Source organism: Lissotriton vulgaris, chromosome 10 (genome assembly GCF_964263255.1).
Source record: "Lissotriton vulgaris chromosome 10, aLisVul1.2, whole genome shotgun sequence".
In the NCBI taxonomy this organism is placed as follows: Eukaryota; Metazoa; Chordata; class Amphibia; order Caudata; family Salamandridae; genus Lissotriton; species Lissotriton vulgaris.
In genome coordinates, this window is record NC_141698.1 from 238,336,635 (window position 1) to 238,363,519 (window position 26,885).

The 26,885-nt window shown below is 48.5% G+C and overlaps 1 protein-coding gene across 2 annotated transcripts in view; it reads left to right on the forward strand.

The window, feature by feature from the left end:
* The window catches only part of ATG9B (autophagy related 9B), a 336,653-nt gene that overhangs the window by 281,906 nt on the left and 27,862 nt on the right, over positions 1 to 26,885 (forward strand). The gene's annotated exons all lie outside the window — the stretch shown is intronic.

Consider the following 26,885-nt stretch of genomic DNA (forward strand, 5'->3'; position numbering starts at 1 on the left):
ACTTATTAGTTTCGTATAAACAACAAATAAAAGTACAGATTGCCGTTGTCCATGGTACACTGTCAGCAGCACATATGTATTGCAAAAAATGAAATAAAATGAAAACATGTTATACTGAGAGAATCGTCATAATGTTGTATCAATGTGACATGTGGACTGCTGGTCCAATTATAGGGATGCATACATGAGGTACTGCAATTCTTCAATGTCACAGGCGAGGCACCATGGCACCGTGCCACACATTCAGCATTAAATGAGGCCGCAATATTCCCTCATGTGTGCCTGTGCCATATCAGGTTTCCTCAGTCATCCCTTTCCCTTATAAATATATGTTTGTAGCATGTGCCGCTGTAGATCACAAGTTCTAAACAATCCACCCATCTAGTGTTGGATATGGACGATGGCAAGTTGTTTTCCTTTTTTTTGTTTTTGGTCCTGAAATAACTTGTGACTCCTTCCTGAAGCTCAAAGTGCACCGGGGCAAAGACTCCATCTCTAATTCTAATTTTTTTTCACAATTGGGTTTGGACGTTCTTCTCACTTTTCGGGACTTTTGAGCTACAATCCTTAACAATTTGCCTCCAACGACCAGATTTTTCTGTTTGCTAAAAAAATTATATTCTCTTTATGTTCACCTCTTTAAATTCGACCCAAACTTAGGGGGTTTCTAAAACCAGGGAGTATGAGAATTAGGAATGTAGGAGGGGAGTTACGGAGAGCACACCCTTTCAGGTCTGGCCTAAGTACAATTCGAAGTTCCCATAGTCACACCATTACAGAATATGCAACTTTTTTTTATCCTCGAGACAGTGAGGAAGCAAACATCATTCCTTGAATAATAAAACGACAATACGCTACAGAGGGGAGCGTCGCTAGACGCATTATAAAATGCAGTGTCTAGACTCTTGAGAGTCAACACCATATGGCAAGAAGACTGTAAGTGAAATATTTCTAAGCGGTAAGGCCAGTCAGCAACACCCTCTCTTCAGATGGCTCTGATCACAAGGAAGCATGAGCTTCTGGGGTCCTTCGAAGCCTGCACCTCCGACAAAGGCAACACGGAGGACACCCATACCTCGACTCGCAACCAAGGATAGACCCTTTGGAGCTCACCTCGAAAAGAGTCTTGTACAGAAGCAGGGTACTGCTTTCAAGGGAACCGTACATTGAGCCCCGAGCCTATAGCCAACAGATCTTGACAGTCTACTTCAGCCAATGCCGACAGGACAGCTCAGAACCGAGATCTTACATTGTCTCCAGAGAAACCTTGAACCAAAAGCTCAGAACCTTGCCTCAAAGCACAACTTCCAGGACCATCCCTTTGCGCACCGAAGTCTGCTTTGAAGCAGGCGCTAAAACAAATCTCGACTTGTGCCTCTGCACTGAGTGACACAGCCCTACCCTTTGAGCTTCCCAAAGTGCCTGATGTCAGGCAAAGGAAGATTTACATTCATCCTATCTCCAGGCAGATTAGGACTCAGCCTCCACCCCAAGAACTGACCCATGAGCACTTCAAAAAGAGAGGACTCACTTTTGAGGAAGTCATCTCAGAATAGCTCCAACACCACTTGATCCCATATTGCCATAGGCAGCATGAAACCAGCCCTCCACCACAACTGCCACCACTAAGCGTTAGCACCCAACAAGCCAATGTAGGTACGTACACTTTTTAAAACTACTGCAACTACCACACGCTAGCCACCGCCTCTTAGGAGGGACTGCATTACAGTCCATGCGGAGTATGTGTATTTACAGCCACACACGCCATTGATTTGGATTATGTTACTCTGTAGCATCGGTTTGTGGCATGTAGTGCTGTAGATTCACATGCACCCTCCCTAGAGACTTGTGGACGTTGCAGTTACACTTTACAGAATTCTTTTAGCATGAACATCTTTATACTGACACTTTACTTAGTCTTTTCTCACCTGCCTGCGGGAAAGCAATCTTACAAAGGAGTCGATGTCCATGCGCAATAGTTCCAAGAAGAGGAGTCACTCTACCTTGTGACTCGAAAGACTAATTTGAAGAAAAACAAGTTGCACAACTCTGAACCCAACAGTAGATGGCAGGAGTATGCCGAGCTTGTGAATCTACAGCACTACATGCTATGAACAGATGCTTACAGGGTAAGTAACATGAACCTTAGCAGCAATAGCAGCTCAAATGCAGAATAGTCACCATTAATCTCTATTCAAAATTGCTGTCATCAACATGGGACAGGGGTGTCATCACTAGCCTTATGGGACCCCTGTTGGAACCATATTGGTGTTGTGAAATACCATACCTCTCTTGGAAGATGACATTCTTAGTAGCAGTCGCTTCCTTACAGATGGTTAGTGAGTTGCAAGCATTAACAGTGGATCCAGGTTCACAGGAAGATTGCCCTGGTTTTTTCCAAAAGTAATTTCACCTTTTCCCATTGAGTGGAAAATCTTCTTTCCACATCCTGAGACTGTGACAGAAGGAGCATTATTTACATGGGAAGTCTCTAATGTATTGCATCAATAGGATAAAAGTAATTTACAAGTCAAAGCAGCTTTTTTATGCATTCAGTGAACCCCACTTGAAAAATCCTGCTTCAAAGTCTAGACTTGCGAGCTGGATCAAATAAGGCATCAAGTATATTATGCTAACACAAAAAGAACTCTGCATCTGTGCCTAGAATTACCGTCTACTAGAATCAAGGGAGCTACAATGGTTTTCCTAGGTAACATACTGCTATCAGACATTTTGTTGGGCGATTACATTTTCCACACCACACATGTTCACTAGGCATTACTTCGTGAACATTCAAGTCCGGCAGGAGGCAAGTGTTACTTAGAACTATATTTCCAACATGTGCTTTGTTTGCTTGCAAAACTCTCCTTTATTAGGATGGCACATCTTTATATTTTGTGCAGAGCTTATGATCCACAGCAGCACATTTCTGTTTTTAAATTATTTGTATTCATTTTACTGAAACATCATAACAAAACAATATGTCACATTGTTCCTGTCACAAAATCCCCCACATCAGCACTTAAAGGATGGTTGAACAGTCTGTCAGCAGCTTCCCAATTTTCCCTACTTCAAGAGGGTGCAATTGCAGCACAACAGAACAGTAGCTTATCATAAGGGTTTTCATTTGAAGGGACAGAGACCCTAGGCTGCCGCTCACGCCCTACATTCCTGACGCAGTAGTGGTCTTAACTGGGGGTAGATTCCAATACACTGCAGCCCACTCTGGGATCTTGGTATAGTCACTTGGATGCGCCAACTTCCATAGTTTCTCAGCAGTGTTTTGCATGCTGTCCACAAGCTGTGTCCAGCAAGGCTTCACTCCTCACCAGGAAGGAGCTTAGTGGGCTCCATATGTGCTTAGGCCTAGAAGTGGGGATTGTACAGCGGCATACTCCTCAGCTCTCTCGTTCTTTGCTCTCTTGTTGCATACCACCATACCTCACAACCAGTTTATCTGGGGCACACTGCCCCCTCTTCAATGTGTGTCAAACCATTGTTTGCTTAATAAGGCGAGGGCAATACATTATCTAGTACTGACAGGAAGTAGTTTTACATATCCAAGTAATATAGTCAAAGGATTCAGACAAATTAAATGGTAAGTCATTTATGTTAAGTGTTAAAAAAGAAATTTGTATATGGGTGCACATAATCAGGAGTTATACCTTCATGTTCACCCTGGCAGCGAGGGTAATGGTGTTAGCTCCCTGGGTCTCTTTGTGTTGCTTTTCTGGTATGTTGTACGCACAAGAATTTATAATGTAGTCATTTATGCCAATGATTTATAGATACCATCTGCGTCTGAAAACAGCAATATTTTCAATAATTCCAATAGAAGTGGTCTCTCTAACACACCACCATCCCAGCTGTAGCACATCTTGAAGTGTTGTAGATTCACATGCAACCTCCCTTGATGTAAGCTTATTCTTTAGATGTTTTCCTCAAATTATATAGTAATTTACAATGCACCTGTACACATTTACTATACTGCTTCACTTTACTTCACTTACTACACTCACCCATTTGGGAGGTGGGATAGAGACACACAATCTGACGTGGAATATTTGTCCTGCTGCAACGTGGGTTTCATAGAAGTTGTAGGATCGAAAACTAATTTGAAGAAAAACAACTTGCAAACATCTGCTCCATTACTAGATAACAGGAGTGCAATGGCCATGTCCTTTTTGCACCCTTTCAACTGGACGGGGTGGGGGAAGAAGAATTTTCAAGGGGTCTGCAACTGCCCAACAGTGGACAACATCATCTCATCATGCAATAATTAGGCCAAAGTTAAACAGGAATTTCATATACTTGGGAGGAGTGGTCATCCCTCCACATACCCAATAATAGGAGTTTCCCAAACTTACTTAAGGGGACCTTCAACACCCTCTCCAGGCAGACCCTGAGCCACTCTCTGACGGACTGCAAACAGGAACAGGTCCACAGATTATGGAAGAATGTTCTCACCCATCTCTATATGCCACCCCTGCCAGAAGAAGAGCTACTACCTATGATAGTTTCCGACTCAGAGCTGACTTTGTCTCAACCTGGACCGAGGCGGTGCTCTAATCCAGCTGAAGCACAATCTATAGCCAATCCTTCTGACTCTGATGCCTTGCCCCACACAGCAGAGCTCATACTTTACTTCCGGTCTTTGGCTAAGATTAAAACAATAACGACTACAATGAGGGGGACAAAAGCACACCACAGTACGATGAAGATAATTGGTATGGTGATTACAGGATGCCAGTGGTGTGGACACCTCCCCACACACCAGCCGTGTCTCACCCCTGATCCTGTTGCAGAGGAGAAGGCATATTTTGCTGTGTGTAGAAAATTAGTTCTGCCCATCTAGTCCACCAGGATTTTTTACAGTGGACTACTTTTTTGTTACTTTTCAGTGAGTGAGCCCGACTCATGGTAAATTCATGGTAATTGGACTGTTTACCGCCAGTGTCCACCTTTTAACATAGGATTGTTGCTGTGCTGCTAGTGTGACAGGCACTGAGCTGCTTAAACATGCGTGTGTGTGCGTTTGTGTGTGTGTGTGTGCTTTTTTGTTTTTTTTTAAAACTTTATTCACAGCTGCATGACCATAGACATTACATTTCGATGACCTTTACAACGTGGCAGCTGGTATTTTTGGTTTTTCACCCCAACTCGTATCTCCCCGCCCCCGCAGATTCATACCTCTGCATGTATCTTGTGGGCGATCCGGGCCCTTATACAATCATTATTGCATCGTAATTACATATCCATATTGGCCGACAACTGCTCTCGGGAAGAAACGAAGAACAAAGCAATAAACATATACTTCAACTCTTTACCCCACCCTCCACCCCCCACCCCTGAGCATCCCTGCTCTCCCGTATCCCGGTGGTCAAGGACTCCCTAACTCTGGAGTCTGTCTACCCCGGTTCTTATGTACTCTAGTGTGTGTTGTGACTTGGTGTGGTTCGGTGATGTTCGTGAGTCTTTGGGTTTCCAGAAGGTAGCCTCCTCCCCTTCCATTTCATTCCTGCGAGTTAAGGCCCGGCACAAGCGTCTGGGCAAGATCAATGTCTTCTAACTCTAAAAGCATGGCTTCCCATTCTTGGGAGATGGGGTACTTCCGGTGTCCCCGCGCCTCCTCCCTCCGGAGAGTTGCACCCTCCGCTCTTCCCCACTTCAGCACCTCTGCCTGCCAAGTACGTGAACCCGGCGATCGGGGGATTTCCATCTCATCGTGATGGTCCTAATGGCTAGTAAAAGTGCCAGGTCCAGTAATTTTAGTCGGGCTTTCAATGTCTTGGATTGTCTACGCAGCCCCAGGAGGCAAGGCAACCGCTCCCCCGGCACCGGAAGGCCCGTGACCGTCCTCAACGTCCGGAACACCTCTGACCAATATCCGTGAATCCGCAGGCAAGACCAGACCATATGCAGAAACCCGGCCTCGTCCTCTCCGCACCACGGACACCTGTGGGGAGAGTCTGGGAACATTTTATGAAGTTGGCTGGGGTCAGGTATGCTCTGTGTAGAACCATCACCTGTATGAACCGGAACTTTACGTTGCGGGGCACCCGTCTAGGATGCTCCAGGACCTTGGCCCACTCCTTCTCTGTCATCATTCTGTCCATGTCTTGGATCCAAGTGTGCATGAGGGCCGTGGGGGGGACTGCAGCGTGTGCCCTGATGCCTGCGTGTAACCAGCGTACTAGATGTCCCCCCTCCCCCATGTAGTGTAATAAGTGGACTAGCTCATGTTGCGGGGGTTGGAGTCGCTGCGGCGCCCACCTGTAATGTATGTAATGCGATATTGTGGCGTGTAGTAAATACAACCTGGGGGGGGGGGGGCAGTAACCTGTAAGAAGGTGTCATGATCAAGTAGGTTATCATCTCTAAAAAAGGCGCCCACTGTCATTACACCGGCCTCATGCCTGGGGCGCAGAACTCTATTGGTAAGTCTGCCCTGTGGCATTGGAATGCCCAACAGAGGGATATTCGCCGCGTATGCTACTGCAGTGGATGTATATGTTAAAGCTTTCCGCCAGCACATTAAGGCCGTGTGGAGTAGCGGGTGGCAGTCCGTGGGAACACGGCTTCGCGGGAGCAGCAAAGCGTGCAATTCACCTCGGCTTAGTCGCTCTGGCGAGTAAGCTATTTCGTAAAAAGATTCCGCCCTGCCAACCAGTAGGAGAGCCATTGGAGCTGACTGGCAAATTATTATCCTTTAAAGTCCGGGGCCCCCAGTCTTCCTGCTCTAGTCCCCAGCTGTAGTTTCCGGAGACCTATCCGCCGTCTCCCCACTCCCCATATCAGGGTGATTAAGAGTGTGTTGAGTGTGTCAAAGATCGACTGTGGGAGAAGTACAGGGAGATTTACGAAATAGTACAGGATGCGGGGGAGCATTACCATTTTAGAAATTGCAATCCTGCCCATAACGGACAAAGGCAGCGTCGTCCAAAACCCCACAGAGCTGTGCGGACGGGTAATGGCTCGTTTAATGTTCCCGTCTATCTGGTCCTCTTGCTTCCTATATACCTGGATCCCCAGGTACTTGAACGTGGACGGGGCCATCGGAATAAGGTGGGCCCCAAAGGGTAGGAGGTCCGGGCCTGGTACGTCTCGAAAATAGAAGCCGATCGACTTGTCAGGGTTTATAGTCAGGCCTGAGGCAGCAGCGAAACTGTCAAAAATCTTGTAGATGGCCGTGTGATCAGCCTCCAAGCCCTGGAGGTACAATAATATATCGTCAGCGTAAACCGACAAGAGGTCATGAGTGCCGTTACTCGGGATACCAGTGTGCAACACCTTGGTTCTCAGGGCTATGGCTAGGGGCTCCAAGGCGAGGACAAATAAAAGTGGGGATAGGGGGCAACCCTGTCTGGTGCCACGGTGAACCGTGTATTTGTCAGATATATGTCGCCCGTGCGTGCCCGCGCCGAAGGTGCGGTATACAACAGCCTGATCCAAGCCAGGAGAGGGGCCGGGAACCCAAACTTCTCCAAGGCCGAGAACATGAATGACCAAGACAATGAGTCAAACGCCTGCCAAAGATCTAGTGATATGCAGCCTGCTCGAGGGATGTCCTGCGGAGTAACCGCCATGAGTGCATGCAGTCTGCGTGTGTTCATGGAAGTGCTCCTACCTGGGAGAAATCCACACTGGTCTCTGTGGATCAAGGTAGGCAGGTACGTCTGTATTCGCAATGCGATCGCTTTGCTAAGTATTTTGTATTCTGTAGAAAGCATCGACAGGGGGCGATAATTCGATATCTCCAGGCTATCCCTTCCGGGCTTCGGCAGGGAGGCAACCAGCGCCTGCATGGTAGAGTCGGGTAGGTGGCCCTCCTCCAGCGCCGTTCGGTATATCCGCTCCAATACCGGCACTAGGATATCCGAGTAAGTCGCGTAAAATTCCACCGGCAGCCCATCCATGCCAGGTGTCTTGTTACGGTTAAGGGACTTGATGGCTACTCTAATCTCATGTTGTGTGATGGGTCCCTCAAGGCTCTTTTGAGCATCCGCGGGCAAAGTTGGGAACAGAAGGTCAGCCATGAAGTCAGACGGCCGTCCCGGGTCTTCCCGCGGAGGCCGAGCATATAAAGCAGTCATGTGATCATAAAACGCCTTATTAATTTCTGTTTGTGTGTGGACTAAATCACCTGTTCCGGGTCTTATTTGGGTTATCACCGGGATATCTGGGTGTTCTCGCACCATCCGGGCCAGAAGCGCTCCCGACCTATCCGCCTCCGCGTGATGTCTACAGAGATACTCTTTGTGGTCTATAATTCGCAACGTTTCTAAGGCATCAGCGTGTTCTATATTCTCCAATTGTAAGTCTTTCTTCTTCTCAGGGTCCACCCCTGCCTCCTGTTCTAGTGTTTTAAGCCTACGTTCTATATCACAGAGCTTCTGGCGGATTTCTTGTCTGGCCCCCACTAATTGGCCTATCGCTGCGCCGCGTACCACCACCTCCATGGAGTCCCACACCACCAGGTCGGTCCGAGGAGGCCGAGCCCCAATTTTCATCGAAATATTTACTCAAGGTTTCGGACAACGAGGACCTGAAGGGGCCATCCTCTAACAAGAGTGGGTCAAGGCGTCAGGTGGGGACCGGAGTCGGAACCCATGCCCCACCGGAGGCCAAACGTCAAGGGCCTATGGTCAGAGAAGGTTTTTGCCAGGTACTCTGGGTTCTCTATTTTTGAAACCAATGTTTCAGAGCACAGAAACCTGTCTATCCTGCTGTGGAGTAGGTGTATGTGCGAGTAAAAGGAGTATTCCCTCGTTTCTGGATGAAGGGCTCTACACACATCCCTTAGGTTCCATCCCGACGCCCACGTCTGGTAAATCTCGGCCAGTCGGGCCACTCCAGCTACGTGTAACGGGGGGTGTGACCTATCCCGATCCATGTCCATGACCATGTTCCAGTCTCCCCCCAGTACCCGGGGTATGCCCGCCCAGTCCGCCAGCGCCAGGCTCACTGTCCCCAGGAATTTGTCTTGGTGAAAGTTCGGCGCGTAGATGCAACCAAGTACTATCAGTGTGCCATCCAGTGTGCCCTTCACTAGAATGAATCGGCCCTGCTCATCCAACTTCCTCTCTATTTCCTCAAATGGCGTACCGTGTCTGACCCACATCGTTGCCCCTCTGGAAAAGGCAGAGTAAGTTGTGGAAAAATTGTACCTCTCCATTTCTTCCGCATCTTAGTGGCCTCTGTAGCGGTGAGGTGAGATTCTTGGAGAAAGGCAATCTGTGTGTGGTGTCTAAGCAGGAAGGAGTGTATTCTATGCCTCTTCTGTACTGCCCCCAAGCCACGTACATTCCAGGTCGTAAGTCTATATAGTCCTGCCACATCAGCCATTGTCATACACGCAACTGCTCTGGAATCGCCGGAGCACCCTGACCTGAGTTCTAAGTACTAACCACCGGGAGACGTCCCACCCCCCAACCCTCATCGTAGAACTGAACGAAAACGGTACAGCATAAAAACAAAGCTGGGCCCAACAATGAAACAGAATTCAAACAGTTTAAAGGTCCGGTGCATTCGCCATCGGGGGGTGGGTGGTCTAGCATCATTACAGTCCTTGCTCCCTCTTGTTGGGCTCTGCCGGCTCAACGGCAATCTGTCCTTGGGGGCAACGTTACCAATGAAAAAAAGAAGAAAACAATGCAATCCGCCCCAGACCCACGTGGGCGGTGAGACGTATTCCCGCCTTGGTCATTCCAAGGTATTCCCCCCGTCCTCCGGGGCATATAACATTGTACAAGGATCACAGGAGGGAAAGTAAGGGGGGGGGGGAGGAAGAAAAAGGGGGGGGAGAAAAAAAAAGGGGGGGGAGGAGGGGAGAAAAAGGGGGGGGGGGGGGGACGAACACCAAAGGAGAAAGTTCTCAATCCCATGTAACCTCGGGGAGAAGCATCCTCCCCCGTCCCCCACAGGGTCTCGTAGTTCAAACATTGAGAGAAAGGGGGTAAGCCAGGACTTCTGTATCGATGCAGGAGCAAAACATGTATTCGTAAATCCCGTGACCCCCCACCTACCCCCCACCTCCCAAACAATCCCGCATGAAATAAGGACAAAGACAAAAGATACAATACGGTTAGCAGGTAGGTCCACCATTTCCAGCCTGGTCCTCTCTCACAGAGTTGTCCATTACATCATCAGCAGTACGGGGCGTGATAGTGGGGAACAGAATCACACTATGGTCCGAGTCCGAATGGACGGTGCTACCCTCTGAGTCCGTCGTTATTTTCTTGGGGTCCTCCCTGAAGGTGCCTGCCATCGCCAAAGCGTCCAGTTTATTTTCCTTCTGCTGTTCCCGCGGGGGTCCTCTCCGTCGCATTCTGCGTCTCGGTTTGGGAGACCCCGTCGGTCCCCTCCCCTGTGTATCTCCCGATCCCTCGACCTCTGATGACTGGGTATTCGCCAGACTCCCATCAATACCCATGACCTCCAGCCATTCCTCGACATCCGAGGGACTCTCGAAAAAGTGCGTCTTCCTCTCGTGTATGACTTTCAGGCGTGCAGGAAAGAGCAACGCATACTTTAGGTTGGCCTTTTGAAGCTCCCTTTTTACCTCCAGGTAGGACGAGCGCTGTTTTTGCACTGTGTTAGTGTAGTCCGGATAGAGGGAAATCCTGTGGTTGTCATATTGTATAAGGGATTTCTCCCGCGCCTTTTGCAACAGGACATCTCTATCCCGATAATTCAGGATTCGTACTATGAGAGGGCAAGGGGGCCGACCCGGGTTGGGCCTGCAAGTCAGGATCCTGTGCGCTCTCTCCACACAGAAATGCGGCGACAGGCTTTTCTCCGCTACATGGTCACGAAACAATTGTTCCATAAAGTCCACAGAATGAGCCCCTTCGCAGTGTTCCGGAAGGCCTATCACGCGAACGTTATTGCGGCGGTTACGTCCTTCCGCATCTTCCACTCGATCCATAAGAGAAGAGACCTGTCTTTGAAGCTGCTGTATAGAAGCGGAATGTTCCGCCACAGTCGGCGTAATCTCGTCTATGGCCATGCCCTGGTCCTTGACCTTGTCTGCCAATTTGCCGTGATCAGCTTTCAGCAAGGATAAGTTTGTGGTCAGGGTGCCCATCTGCTGCTCCAGCACCGCTCTAGAATCTCTTATTTCCTGCAATATAAGATCCAGATTGTCCAGAGGCTGCCCATCCGACAGTTTTTGTGCATTGGCCGCCACTGGCACACTTTCTCCGTCAAAGGGCGGCACGGTACGGGCCGTCGCTGGACCCCCCAAGCTCCCCGCTATCTTGACGCCTTTGTGGACCATGGTAGGCTGGTCTCGCGGTCCTTTCACGGCTTCAACAGTGTGCACCTCCGCAAGGGGCTCTCCGGAGAAGGGGTCACAGCCAGCAGATTTCGGCCCGTCAGGGTCTGGTCGTGGGCACGACGCACAGTCGTCCGCTGTTCTGCGAACCTGGGGGACCTCCCTCCCGGTCGTCCGCGTTGTGCCGGCGATCGTCTCTACTGGGGTGGGGGGCCCGCAATCCTTGATCAGAATCCAGCCGCACTCCCCAGGTATGAAGAAGGGGGGGCTAGGTGTCACTATTCTTGAGGGTGGGGGGGCCCCACTCTGCGTCCCCTTCTGGCTACACTGGGCCGCTTCCGGCCTCCCCAAATGACCGTCCCGCAGGTGGGTCATAGGGCCTGCAGCGTTCAGGGTAGCCTCCTTTCCGGCCCGGTCCCCTCTTCGCGTCGCCCGGATGAATTAAGACGTCGTGCAGGCCGGGGGGGAAAGGCCCTCTGTTCCAATTCGGCCGCCCGGTAGTTGATCGCGTGGACTCTCCGCCGTTGAGCCCGCAGTAGGAGGGCAACACCCGGTAGCGTTCCGCTCAACAGGATTTAGGCGTGGGCAACCAATCCAGGGTTAACCCATCCGGCCTCAATCGGGGCTTACCGAGTTACCGCCGCGGAAATTGAGAGGGAGGGGGGTGTTCAGGGGAATCACTGCCACCAACCGACAGCCCCTCGCGATCTTCCACTGCTGCGGTCCCACGATCCGGTGAGTGTGGGGGGGGGAATCAGAGGCAGGGGGGGCCTCTCTGATGCAAAATAGGGTTTGCGCCGTCCTCACGAGGCTCTGGGCAGCCCCCGCTCGTGCTCCGCCGGCAACGCTCCAAGATGCGAAGCTCCGATTCCCCCGACAGCTCTCCCGGCTCTCACATTCCTCACCCCTAGGTCGCAACGTTGGTGGGTTCTCCCGTTCTTCTCCCTGCGCAGATAAAGCTCTCCGTTGCCGCAGCAATGACCCCGGTCTGGTCCTCTGTCCTCTTCCGGTGTCGCCGGGAGCGGGGAGACCTGCCCCACTTCCCACTGTGGGTCCCGGCTTCGGCCTGCACGCGCCCGCATCAGGCCTCACTTTAGAAATCCCGGTTGTTTAGGATCCCGCCTCCTCAAGCGGTCGGTGTCGAGGACGCCAATGAGTACCAGCAATATTCCGGCAACATGATCCTGTACCCTGCGGGCCCCCCAGAGCGTTTTTGTCCGGATTAAGCCCCCTGGCAGCGCCGGAGCTCAAGCAGTGCCCGTCCTTTCACATGGCCTGCTAACCACGCCCCCGTGTGTGTGTGTTGTGTGTATGCATGTGTGTGTGTACTGTTGTATGCAGCCCAGTTATTGCGCTGGGGTAGCCTGGCAGAGAAGAGACTCTGCAAGGATTGGTGCTAACCTGTGGTAAGCCTTATAATATTAGGGGGCATTCATAGTGCACGTCTGTAGGGTTCTATGGAAAATCTGTAGTGTTTTCACTGTATAATACATATATGCAGATTCTGCCCTAAAGTACAATTTTCTCCTCTTAAATCATCAAGGTCCAGCAAGGTATCAAACTGTGGAAAAACGTATACACATAGGTTGATTTTGCACTTCCCAACACACTATATCCACATCGTATGGGGCTTCATGAACTGTCCTATTTCTTTGACTCTGCTCATGATCCGATTTCATGCTTCTACCCTCCTCCTCCCCCACACACACAGCTAGGCCATATTTATTACTCTGCTCCCCAGCAGATGGGGTACAAAAGGGGGTGGTGATGGATGGAGCATCTGAATCAATCAAACACTCACACCCAGTAAAAAGATCTGGGTTTAATCCATCACCGTTCTTTAGCCCACTCTGCCACCCAAGTTCAGACATGGCTATATGCAAATCAGTCTGAGCCTTTGCCTCATGGGAACAGTCCAGCCCGAACTGCCAAGCCATGTCTTCCCTGGACCAGAAACAAGCTTCCGAGGACCGGTTAGATGGAGCATTGCCTCCCCACCCAAAAGGTGTACTTCGGTAAACTTTTACGCGATCCTAAAAGGTGTGTGTCTGTACCACTGCAAGAGCATATATCTGCTCAGGCACTTGTACCTTTCTTGTAGAACTTATTTTCATGTTGGCCATTATGGTTTTCCACTGATTCAGCCTTGTTTTCTTTTTTAGATGTTGACATGCATCAAACATATTTCCCTTAAAAAAAGAAGAGGTATCTGAAGTTGTGCAAGAGTTTAGCAAAACGAGTTCCAAGTTGAAATTTCTTAAGAGTGCATTTTATTTTGAAAGCAAAAAATATTTACTGTCAGGCTTTTGTGCATAACCTGGGAGTATTCTGTGAGTATTAGACGTATCCTCAAATTGCTACGATTTGTAAACAAATGTACACATTTTTATACCAATGCATGTTGAGCCCACAGGTCAACGCATTTCCTTACAATGCTGACTTCAATTGTAGAGGCATTGCAATAATGAACAATATATGCATATTTGAACCACTGAGACACATGACTAGAAACATTGCTTTCGTGGCAGATAATCTTTCACTGATTGGTATTGTAGACTCTCAACCAAAGTGTTTGTGCTACAGGGGACTAGACCTACTTGTCCGTAGGAGAAAGTAAACATAAAACTTTGTTGCCCCTGACCCCAAACAATGTCCTGGGTGTCAGGCAATAGGAATTCAACACCCCTGAGTATTTAGTTGTGTGGGGGTGTAGTAAATGTATTTTTCCTTTTTAAATGAAAAAGTACCGACTGGACAATAATTTATTTACCATTGTTGTTGTGTCGACTGCTCTTTTTCCCTACCCTGATAGTCAAGCTGCAATAGGGTACTTGATTCCCACTAATTAGACAGCTGCAGACCTATTACTTGTAAGGATCCACATCTCTTGCAACACATAACATAATTTCCTACACTATGGTTATGCTACAAGTGGCAGAGGTCCTTAACCTGCAGCTCCCTACAATGGAGGTCAAAATAAATGTTCTGACAGATTCTTCAGCCTGGCCAGGCACTAACTGAATCTCTTTTACCATTAAATGAAGACTTAACTGATACAATTGCGGGCACTTGGGGAAAGCCATGATCAGGGCCCCCAGTCAACAGGTAGGTAGCTGGCTGCCACAGACAAGCACCAGGTGATTTTGACTTGTGGATCCAACACCCTACACCAGAGACTCTGGTAGAACAAGCAACCACCAGCAGAGTCAACCCTAGAATACTTCCTGACCATGAGTCTAAATGCATGGAGACCTTTGGCAAGCACATGTTCTCTTCTGCTAGTTTTTATTTGTGCTCAGTCAAGCCAGCTGCCTCCTGGGCTGCTACACTCATTCTTTATCAGGTGCAGCTACTTAAATCCTGCCAGCAGTTCCGGAGGATCTACGGGCGTCCTTAGCCCAAACCATACAGTACAGCTGAGGTACTGCGATTGAGAAGGTTATGACACCAGTATGCATTGTAAAGCAACTGTAGTATGTACCATGAAGCTTTCTTCAAGAGCAGCAGAGACCCCGCCCTCAGTATTCATTGTCTTTTTTAAAATAACCAATTTTATTATTTTCTTTATATAACTTAATACTGTGAGTGGATAGACTTAAGCAAACGTAAATATGCTGCTGGACTCCACCCAAATATTTCTTGAGCTGTATATACACGAGTGCATACGCCTGTAACAAAATTAATAATACTAATGTATAGTGTTTTCGTGTCTCAGTGGCAGCCGACTAGTTCCTACAGTAACTGTAATAAATCTCCCTCACCAACTGTAACCTTTAGCCGTAACCAATCATCTTTCCAATAGGCTTATATTTTTTCCATTTCATTTAACATCCACACCCCTCATATATAGATTTGCCCATGTTTATACACCAGTTTGTGCCCCTCTTCCATGTGCCTGTGTCTGAGAATCAAAATTTTCCTAGCTATCGTAATGTAAAGTTTTAATCCTATTAAGGAAACGGAGGCGATGATTACGCTGTTTTCTCTTCACTTTTTATTAACCAGTAGCCATTAACATCATTATGAAGGCAAGAAACAACTGTAGGAAAACAGTTCCCATGAACCACTGGGGAACAGTCCGTCCAATCTACAGCCAGCAATGCCCTTCAAGATCCTCTGTGGATGCCCCTACTCCCTCTTTCTTCTTGTGTCTACAGGCCAAGGTTTAGAGGTTCAATCTTGATTACAGGAGTCCGTCCCTGAGAAAAAAAGTCAAGACTTTTCCTTCTCAGGAAGATATTATAGTCCTACAAAAGCAACGTTTTCAAAAGTTACCAGACAAATATTATAATCTTTGTACAACGAGAAATTAGGAGACATTAGGAGGATCCATACTTACATTTAACTCATGTAAGATATCATAAAGAATATACTAAATTCACCTCCAAACATTGGGTGGGTAGAATGCATAACCAAGAGTGGGCTAATCCTTGTCATAATGTCCTTAATAGAATTGAAACTTTTAATTACGATAGCGAGGACATTTTTGTCATTCTGTGTCAGGATTGTAGGCACATATTAGCTGGTTTAAAGCTTTTCCACCATTGGTGATGCCAGAAATAAAGCCTCTTAAAAGTAGAATCCGATGACCAGTCTCCCGCATTGAGGGTATCCTCTAATCAGGCTTCTAAAGGGAAAGTCTTCAAAGCCATGGATCCTCTCCGAGAATGAGCTCCTAACACTGATGTGTCAATGTAAATGTGTGGGACTTGTAAAGCGTACTGTTGCCCGTGAGCGTCCTGGCGCTGAAGACCGCTGGGGAACCCGTCCTGGCTTTCCCTGTGAGATGGTCCCTTCTGGGTATCTCCAAGGTGAAGCCAGGCATCCCCGGCGTCTGTGGGGGGCCATTGTAGAGATGAGGCAAGCTTAATGCTCAGAGTTGCCGAGTGCGATCCCTGGTTAGAGTAAGCACCGAAGCGAGAATTATCGAGTCCGTTGACCCTGGTCCACGACCCTGCTGCATCTGGGATTGAACCCTGGTCCCGGGCCATTCTCTTCTTCCGGGTCTGCCGCCTCTAACCAGTGAGCCACACCACTCCAATGCTAGCCTCCTGCATGCCACTGCGCCACTGGAGTCAAGCTATCCTGGCTGAAGACGGCTGATAGCCAGAAACTGGTCCTAGAATGCTTGATTCTGGTACAGAGAAGACATGGCTTGGCAGTTCGGGCTGAACTGTTCCCATGAGGCACATGGTCAAGACTGATTTGCATATGGTCATGTCTGAACTGGGGTGGCTTGGTGATCAAAATAACGATGGATTAAACCCAGATCTGTGACGGAGGGTGAATGTTTTGCCATTGTGCAACATTCCGTCCATCAGCTTGTGTGTTTTGCTGTTCACCCTATGTGGGAAGGGTATGCCCAGACGTGGGTCCCGTGCTCACTACGCCACTGGAGTCAAGCTATCCTGGCTGAAGACGGCTGATAGCCAGAAACCGGTCCTAGGATGCTTGATTCCGGTCCAGGGAAGACATTTCTTGGCAGTTTGGGCTGGTCTGTTCCCATGAGGCACAGGGCCAAGACTGTTTTGCATATGGCCATGTCTGAACTGGGGTGGCTTGGTGAGCAAAATAACGATGGATTAAACCCAGATTTGTGACTGGGGTGAATGTTTTGCCATTGTGCAACATTCCGTCCATCATCTTGTGAGTTTTTTTCTAGCCTCCTGCATGGCCCATCTGACCCATCTAGCAATAGTGGGAAAGGAAACTGCCTTGCGAGGTTTGGTGAGAGCAAGCAGTAATTGACGTTCCCCCGGAGGACGAAGACCCTCTGTCATGGATATATAAGCCTTTATTGCCTTGACAACGCACAACTTTGGAACAGCAGGGAACATGGAGTAAGAGACACTTATTGAGTTACATTTTGTTTTTCTTGAAATGTTAAGTGTCACCCGATCAGGAGTAAATATTCTACCCGTTATGTCCAACACACTCACTTTGGAGACCAAGCAACAAGATACCAAACACAACTAGGTGGCTAATTTCACCTACATCTGTTTACATTACAAGTATTTGTTAGCAGGCCTTGATTTGTTAAGGCGCAGAACTCTATTCACATCCCAAAGTGTAGAATATCTGGTACCGGAAGGGAGAGACAATCTAATGCTCCTAAGAAGTTTACAGACCAGAGGGTGTTCTTCCGCCAGACTCCATCCATCGGAATATGGCCTAAACAAATGGCAAGTCTAAAGGTATTGATGGATCTGTATGCCAATCCTTCTGAAGCCAGAGGCCAGAAAGTTCAAGATATGCGCAATTTCTGCCCCCACAGAATCTGTTTGCCATTGATGACACCAACTCCACCATCGAGACCAGGTCAAGTGGTATCAGTTGGTTGTACAATCTGCCCAGGACTTGGCAAGTGACAATGCAGTTTCCCAAGAAATACCTGGGACTTTCTAGCGCTCCCGGTAATCCTCCATGCCATAGGATGGATAGATCCCTCTAGCACTAGATGGTGACGATTTCCCGGGGATCCCCGAGAAGATCTGGAAACAGGGGTTGTCTGATTGGAAATTCAAAAGAAAGTCCCATCATAACTGGAAACCAGACCTGAGATCTCCAAATTGGTGTTAACACCAGGTTCTCCTTCTGTCTCCGAAGTTGCGTAGACAGCTTCATGATCAAGATAAAGGGAGGGAATCCATATCTCTGTTCCATGCTGCAGTCTTGGAGAAACGCGTCTCTAACCACAGCTTTGGGTCCAGCCTCCAGCTGCAGGAGCTGCCTACTTGGTGAACCAGACGTGAGGCAAACCGGTCCATGGTAAACCGGCCCCACCTGGATTGTATCACCAGAGACATTCGGGGATGCTGTTGCCAAAGGTTGACATCCTGCCAGTGACATTAATTTTAGTCTGTCACCTGATTGGACTATCCTGGCAGGTGTTCATCTTCATGGAGATCTGGTTGTCCAGACCGTACCACCAGAGGTTTCAAGCCTAGTCTGAAAGGCTCTTTGATTTTGTTATTCCGAGATGATTGATGTAGAGGACTGCCGGTACGTTGTCCATCTTGAGAAGCACACCGCATTGGGCTGTGTCCTTGGTCCAGCATTTCACTGCAAAGTACCCCACCATAAGCTCAAGGCAGTTTATATGGACGGATTGTCCTGTGAACAACCATTTTTCTCCTGTGGAGAAGTCCCGGCAGTGGGCACCTTCATCCGAGCCGCTGGCTGGGAATTAAAAATGGTGCCTCTGTTCCTGGTGTCCATGTGGGAGATCCATCATTGCATCTCCTCTTTAGCCTGTTCCGAGAGGGGAACCGATTGAGAATATGTGAGACCTTGTTGAAGGTGGAAGATTTTAAGATGTTGCAATTCCCAATAATGGAGGTGATCAGGGAAGATGCCTTGTATGGAGGATGATAGAAGACCCAAAATGCAGGCAATTTGTCTCAGAGTTGGTGGGTCTGGCCAAGGTCCTTCTGAGTACGTGTTTGAGCCTTCCATCTCAGAACCTCACCAACATCAGAGTGACTTGGATTGAATCCACCACAAACCCCAGAAATTGTAAGGTCTGGGAGGGTATGAGGGAAGATTTATTCTCTTTGACCACAAAGCTGAGTGATTCCAGAAGGGGGATGGTCATTTGGAGATGACTCGATAATCTCTTTGGGCATTGGTCCAACAGAAGAATATTGTCTAAGTAAATGAACATTCTTAGCCCGCTGGCTCTCAAATGGTCCATCGCTGGTTTAAGGACCTTAGTGAATCACCATGGAGCGGCTGTTAGACCGAAAGGGAGGGAGGGAAATTCCAAATTTTTAGATCAATCAATCAATCAAGCAGGGGAATTGTAAGCGCTCCCGTGAGGGTCTCAAGGCATGGGAGAGTACCGAGCTCCGTTCAGTCGAAGCGCCAGGCCTTGAGCGTCTTTCTGAAGATATTCAGGGAGGGAGCGCATCCTATGTCGATGGGGAGCTCGTTTCAGGTCTTGGCCGCGATGTAGGAGAAGGCTCTCCCACCTGTTCTGGCTTTGTGAATACGCGCGATTTCGGCGAGGGGGAGGTCAGTGCATCAGAGGTTTCTCTTGGGTACGTGGAAGGAGATTCTCTTGTTGAGATATTGGGGTCTGGCATTGTGGAGGCATTTGTAGGTGTGGGTGAGTATCTTGAAAGTCACTCTATTCTCAACAGGGAGCCAGTAGAGGTTACGCAGGTGTTGGGTGATGTGTTCATGTCGGGGATGTCGAGGACAAGTCTGGTTGCCTTGTTCTGAATGGTCTGGAGTATGCGGAACAGAGACTTGTTGATCCCGGCGTAGAGGGCATTTCCGTAGTCCAGTCTGCTGGTTGTGGGTGACAGTCTTCCTTGATTCGGGGGGATCCATTTGAAGGTCTTTCGGAGGGTGGGGAGGGTGTTGAAGCAGCTGGAGGCGATGGCGTTGATGGCTTGGGTCATGAGAGGGAGGAGTTGAGTTTGATGCCGAGGTTTCTGGCATGTTCCATGGGTCTGGGAGGGCTGCGGAGGGCAGGGGGCCACCAGGTGATGTCCCATGCAGAGGGGGAGGGTCCGAGGACGAGGACCTTTGTCTTCTCCGAGTTGAGCTTCAGGCAGCTGTTGCTCGTCCAGGATGAGGCGTTCTTCATTCCTTCCTGGAAGTTGAGTCTGGTGGTGTTGGGGTCCTTGATTAGGGGTGATCACCATTGGAACTGCAGGAAGTGCCTATGAGGAGAAAATATAGGGATTGTGAGATAAGCATCTTTTAGATCGAGACGCACTATCCAATCATTCACCTGCAATAAATCCCTGAGTAGGTGGATTCCTTCCATTTTGGAGTAGCAGAAGACCAACCACTCTTTAAACTCTTTCAGCTGTATTACTGGCCGTTGGCCCCATCACTTTTCTCCTCTAGGAAAAGTTTGCTGTGGAAACCATAAGGATGTAACTGGGCCTGAACAATCGCTCCCTTCTCAAAGGGTTGTGAAACTTTCATATCCACTAGATCAGTTTGGGATTGGGAAAAAGCTACAGGGTGCCGCCTCTGAGGCTGTAATGGGGAATCGTAGAATTCTATGTGGAAGCCCATCACTGTTTGAAGCAACCAGGCTTCTGAGGTAAGAGCCTCCAAGTTGAGGATTCCCCCAAGTCTCATCCCTGAAAGATGTTGAACACTGACCTTGAGAGGAGTTGGGGAATGCTTTGTTCCTGGCCTCTTGAGCCTCTATGGTGGGAAAAACGTCTGGTGGGATAGAAGTTGCCGAAACGGGGTCAGTCCTGCCACTGGTCCTGCTGCATTCCTGATCCTCTGGAGGAGGTCTGGTGCATGCCTCGACCGGCCGAGCGCCCACTACCACGTCCGGCGTTGGCAAAAACACAAGACTGGAATATCATCTTAATGGATGTCTGAGCCTTAGCCAGGGAATTAAAAGTGGTTCCTGCTTCAGATGTAGCCAATTCCCTAGTTTGGGATGTATATTTATTAACGGGGATCTTCGCCTTTTTGTGGAAATTGTGCAGTTCCCGTTTCCCCTGAAAAATTAGGGCGTGTTGAGCTTGAGCCCATCCTTGTAAAGCCTCAAGGAAAATAAGGTTGCCGGATGCCTTTGCATCTTCGGCCATGTACAGGACCTTGGACAAGGGGCCTGCCACATCTAATAGTTTATCCTGACATGAGCGCGAGGAGTGGTCTATCTTTTTTGAGGTCCCTTACAAATTTGGCCAAAAAGGTGGCCATCTTTGAATCCGTGTCAGGGGTGAGGGCGTCTTTGCCCTCCAAAGAGGGGTGCGGGCATTTAGCCCGCAGGCAGCTACAGATTTTTGTCCAGAGGTTTCTTCAGGCAGCCCGTCACATAGGCAGCTACCTTGAGAGCTGGCGACCATTCTGTGGAAAATGGGTTTAACTAGTAATCCGGGTCTAGCATGTCTGAATCTGGGTCTGCAGAGCCATTACCTGGTTTTGGTTCCCCTGACAGGGAGGAACGATTATTGAACGGGTGCCGAGGTCTGGTTGGCTCCCCATCGCCTTCTGTGGCTGTAGGGGAGTCATCCCTATCTACGTGGTCCGGAGGAGCGAGAGGAAAGAATGAATACCCCCCCCTTGAAGTAATAGGAATGGGGAGTTCCGGGAGGGGGTGGGACTCCATGACAGACTTTTTTAGACATGTAAAAGCATCCAGGTCGTTACCTGGCTTTGTGTTCTTAGCATCTGATTGTGCCTGAGGCTGCCCTGGAGGTGTAGGGGCCCAGAGGATTCTTCCCATGGAGCGAGGGATTGTAGGCATAGTGCATTTATTTGGAGGATCGTTCTCTCCAATGGTGCCACACCTGTGAAACTGCTTTAAATATGGAAACATCCAGTTCGAGGCATATGATTTGCAGATTGCACACTGTGCATAGATCGCCACCTAGTGTTGGGCCCGAATGTTTGCAGTTTTTGTTGACCTGAAAAGTTCTTTGGAAGTCACGAGATAGGAGACTCCTCCTTTGGACCACATTGCGCATGGGCATCGGCTCCATCCCCAGATTGTTTTTTTCCGCCATCGGGCTCGGATGTGTTTCCTGCGCTCCGGTTAGGAACAGAATTTCTCTCGGCGCGCAATCCTCACCCAGTTCGACAGTATTGTTTCGATCGCACTCCACATCGATGCGATTCTTCACCTTCGAAGTCTTCGATTCCGGCCGTCGACCAAGGCCTTCGGGCCTTACTTCTGGCTCATGGAAAGGACGCCATTCAAGAAGTGTCCTCGATGTGGTTCGAAGTTTCCCCACACCGACCTACATGAGGTGCGCAACCTTTGCCTCTCACCGGAGCACAAGGCTAAAGACTGTTCCGCTTGTGCCTCCTTCTGCTTCAAGAAGACGATCCGGGACCTACGAGCTCGAAGAACAATGGCCTGCTCGTCCGCTTCGATCCTCAACGACTTCTTCGAAGAGGGCGTCGACGTGCCAGAACACCAGCACGCCGAAGAGAGTACCAGCTCCTCAGACGCCGAAGACTCCGACGTCGAGGAAGTCACTCCAGCTCAACGGGTCGTAAGTAAGATAGTCGACCCCAACCCTTCCTCAACACCCTCTAAAAAGGCTTCGGGCACACCCTCACCTACGGGCCCGGGTGCACACCGAGAGACTGCTTCCCACGCCCTGCCTTCGGGCCTGGCAAAGAAGCTCATTAAGCCTTCAGGCAGCTCGGGCTCAAGCCAGCCTATCCCCGGTGCCGATCCTATATCGACACGAAGAAAAAGCCATCTTCGTAAACTACGCCGACTGTTGCTCCGACACCGAAGCACACGGTACCGAAGACTGGCAGCGACTCATTGATGCCGAAACCGCACTCCGAGCCAACTAAAAAACCGCCTAAAGCTCCCGATTCACACTCTTCGGAACAGAAAAAACACCCGGAACTGAAGAAACAGGTTCCGGTAAAGGACACTTCAAAAGGGCACACTTCTAAACCGAAATGAACTACCGACTCGGTACCGAAAAAACCTACGGAGCCGAAATCCTCAACACCGAAGGATCTGCCCTGTTCAGAGGAACTTTTCACACCTGATCCTAACCAAAAAACTCTTGTCAAGGATCCGAAGGCTGGTCAATTGACTCTCAGTTCCAAAAAGAGACCACTTGATGCGCCAGCACCTCCTCCTCCAAAAAAAAAGAGACATTGCAACCTCTCCATTAAGTGTGTCTTCTCCTCCACCTCCCCATACTGTTGCCCCTCCTACACCTACTCCACCTCACCATTCACCTACACCATCCCCTGATCCACAAGATGGTGTAGACACAGACTCTGATGACACAGATGGAGGTGCACATGACCCAGCAGGGACCAATAGTCCCCCTCAGTCACCTAATCCTTGGGATGATTACAAGACCCCTGATGTGCCTTATGTCCCACAAGACGACGTATACCCTTCTAGACCATCCCCACCAGAGGACACTATAGGTTTTAACCCACTAGTCCAAAGAGCTGCCCAATATCATGGGGTGGGTTTACACACCGATGCCATGGAGGAAGATTTCCTAGTAGACACTTTTGATAACACACAAAGGTCTACTGCCATTTTACCAATGCTTAAGGGTGTAATCAAACATGCAACAGAAGTTTTTAAAGACCCCGTCAGCGCTGGGGTCCTCAATCCTCGAATTGAGAAAAAATATAAAGCTGCCCCTACAGATCCATTATATATTAAAGGTCCAGCACCATTATACTCTTTAGTAGTGTCTAATGCACGTAAACGTGCTGATTCTGAAAAATGAGGTGAGGCCTCACCACCAGACAAGGAATCCAAGCTACTTGACGCCTCAGGCAAAAGAACAGCGTCTCAAGCAGCTAATATCTGGCGCATCGCCAACACCCTAGCGTTGCTGGCTAGATATGACAGAGCTCATTATGATGAACTAGAGTCCATAATGCAGCATCTACCTGACAAATACAAAAATAGGGCCGTTGTACTGATACAGGAAGGTAAAAATATTACCAACACTTCCATTCGCTATGCCCTAGATGTGGCGGATACCGCCTCAAGAGCAATTAATACCAGCCCCCTCCTACGTAGACATGCTTGGCTACGTATCTCCGGTTTTAAACCTGAGGTACAAAATTCCATCCTTAATCAGCCATTTGATGAGACACATTTATTCGGCCCAAATGTTGAAGTGTCTTTAGAAAAGATGAAAAAAGGCACTGATACAGCAAAATCTATGGGCGCCTTGCAACAGCAAGCTCCCAGACATTCTCATCATACAGAGGCAACACTAGAGGGTACTCCTCAGAAAGTCCCTCCACCTCTTACAAAACCCCTAGCCAATCCACATTCACTAAGGGATACCAAAGAGGGGGTTACAGGGGTAACAACAACAAAGGCAGAGGCAAAACCAACAACTCCCGCTCTGCCTCTACCCCTCCCCAATGACTTTCCTCCCCTTCCCCCCCAATATTCCACTCCTGTGAGGGGAATACTGCAACAATTCCTTCCTGCCTGGACCAACATCATATCAGACAGGTGGGTGCGACAAATTATTCAATCAGGTTACTGTCTAGAACTAACATCTACCTCCCCAAACATACCACCCAAACAGCATCCAATGTCACAAGAACATCTAGCACTGTTAAAGCAAGAAGTAGAATCCCTGATACAAAAAAGTGCAATAGAACCAGTTCCTCTGCACCAACAAAACAAAGGGGTTTACTCTCTAGATTTTCTGATTCCAAAAAAGGACGGCTCTCTAAGGCCTATTCTAGACCTCAGACCGCTAAACATATACATACATTCAGACCATTTTCACATGGTCACACTGCAACAAGTCCTTCCGCTTCTTTCGCATAACGACTTCCTTGCTATTTTCGATCTTAAGGATGCATACTTCCACATTCCCATTCACAAGGCTCACAGGGAGTATCTCAAATGTGTAATAGACGGACAGCACTATCAATTCAAAGTACTCCCATTCGGAGTCATAACAGCACCAAGAGTATTCACCAAGTGCTTAGCAGTGGTGGCAGCGCATTTACGAAGATAGCACATCCTTGTCTTCCCGTACCTCGACGACTGGCTCATAAAAGCCAGCTCATACAACCAATGTGTGGAACACACTCATACCACAATACAACTGCTTCACGACTTGGGGTTCACAATAAACCACAACAAGTCCCATCTACAACCATCCAAGGTACAACAGTACCTCGGTGCCACAATGAACACCTCAAAAGCGCTTGCCTATCCTACTCCAGCAAGGATAGCCAGCATACAAACTCTTCTAACAAGGTTTCAGCTACAACACTCCCTTCCAGCAAGAGTGTTCATGCAACTCATAGGGATGATGGCCTCTTGCATTTTCATAGTGCCCCATGCAAGACTTCAAATGCGCTCGCTACAAGAATGCTTATCACGTCAGTGGAACCAGGCTCAAGGTCAATTGACAGACCTAGTGTTGGTAGACGGTCGGACTCATCGCTCTCTGCAGTGGTGGAACACCAAAAACCTTTCCAAGGCACGACCTTTCCTAGAGCCAGTTCCTCAGATAATCTTAACTGCGGACGCATCGCTCTCCGGCTGGGGAGCCCACCTACTGCAACACACCATGCAAGGCAGGTGGACACCACAACAAAAGTTACTCCACATCAATCATCTGGAGTTACTAGCAATATTCTTAGCACTAAAAGCTTTCCAAAAGCAGGCATCAAACAAAGCTGTGTTAGTCCGCACAGACAACATGACAGCCATGTATTACATACAGAAGCAGGGAGGCACACACTGCCTGCAACTATCTCAACTAGCACAGGACATATGGCGGTGGGCTATCCCTCAAAACATATTCCTTTTAGCCCTGCATGTTCCAGGAGTACAAAATACCATAGCAGATCTGTTAAGTCGACAAACACAACAGACCCATGAGTGGGAACTTCATATGCAAGTTCTTCAGCCATTCTTTCAGACGTGGGGACAATCTCAGATAGACCTATTTGCCACCCACGAAAACGCCAAATGCCCAAGCTTTGCCGCCAGATATCTACACCCACTGTCCAAAGGCAATGCAATATGGATGAACTGGTCAAACAGATTTGTGTACGCTTTTCCACCTCAACCACTCATGCCACTAGTAGTACGCAAACTACAACAGCATTCTCTGACCCTCATCCTAGTTGCTCAAACGTGGGCCAGACAGCCGTGGTACACCACACTGCTACAAATGTCGGTAGTACCGCACCAAAAAATGCCACTAGTAGTACGCAAACTACACCAGCATTCTCTGACCCTCATCCTAGTTGCTCCAACTTGGGCCAGACAGCCGTGGTACACCACACTTCTACAACTGTCGGTAGTACTGCACCACAAATTACACCGGTCTCCACACCTCTTAACGCAGAACCGTGGAGAGATCAGACACCCGGACCCAGCTCAGCTCAACCTTGCGATCTGGGTCCTGAAATCCTAGAATTTAGATATTTGAACCTTCCTCGAGACTGCATGAATGTCATAAAAGAAGCTAGACGTCCAACCACTAGGGCATGTTATGCAGCCAAGTGGAAACGATTTGTAATATATTGTCACAACAACAATATTAATCCTCTAGATGTGTCTATTCAACACATCCTAGGATATTTACTGCATCTCCAAAGATGCAACTTAGCCTATACGTCTATTAGACTACATCTTGCTGCAATAGCAGCATATCTGCAAAACAGACAACATCTATCTATATTCAGAGTGCTTGCCATTAAAGCCTTTATGGAAGGCCTTAAAAGAATAATTCCTCCTAGAGTACCACCTTCACCTGTGTGGAATTTAAACGTTGTTCTCACACGATTAATAGGGCCTCCCTCCGAACCTTTACCCAAATGTGAACTACAATTTTTAACATGGAAAGTTGCGTTCCTATTAGCTAATACTGCTCTGCGGAGAGTTAGTCAACTACAAGCACTAACCATTCAAGAACCCTTTTTGCAAATGCATCACAATAAGGTAGTTCTGCATACCAATCCAAAATTCTTACCCAAAGTAATTTCTCCCTTCCATCTCAATCAATCTGTGGAACTGCCCGTTTTCTTCTCGCAACCACAGACAGTACCAGAAAGAGCTCTTCAGACATTAGATGTCAAAAGAGCATTGCTATACTACATAGAGAGGTCACAACCCTTTCGTAGGACAAAACAACTTTTTGTG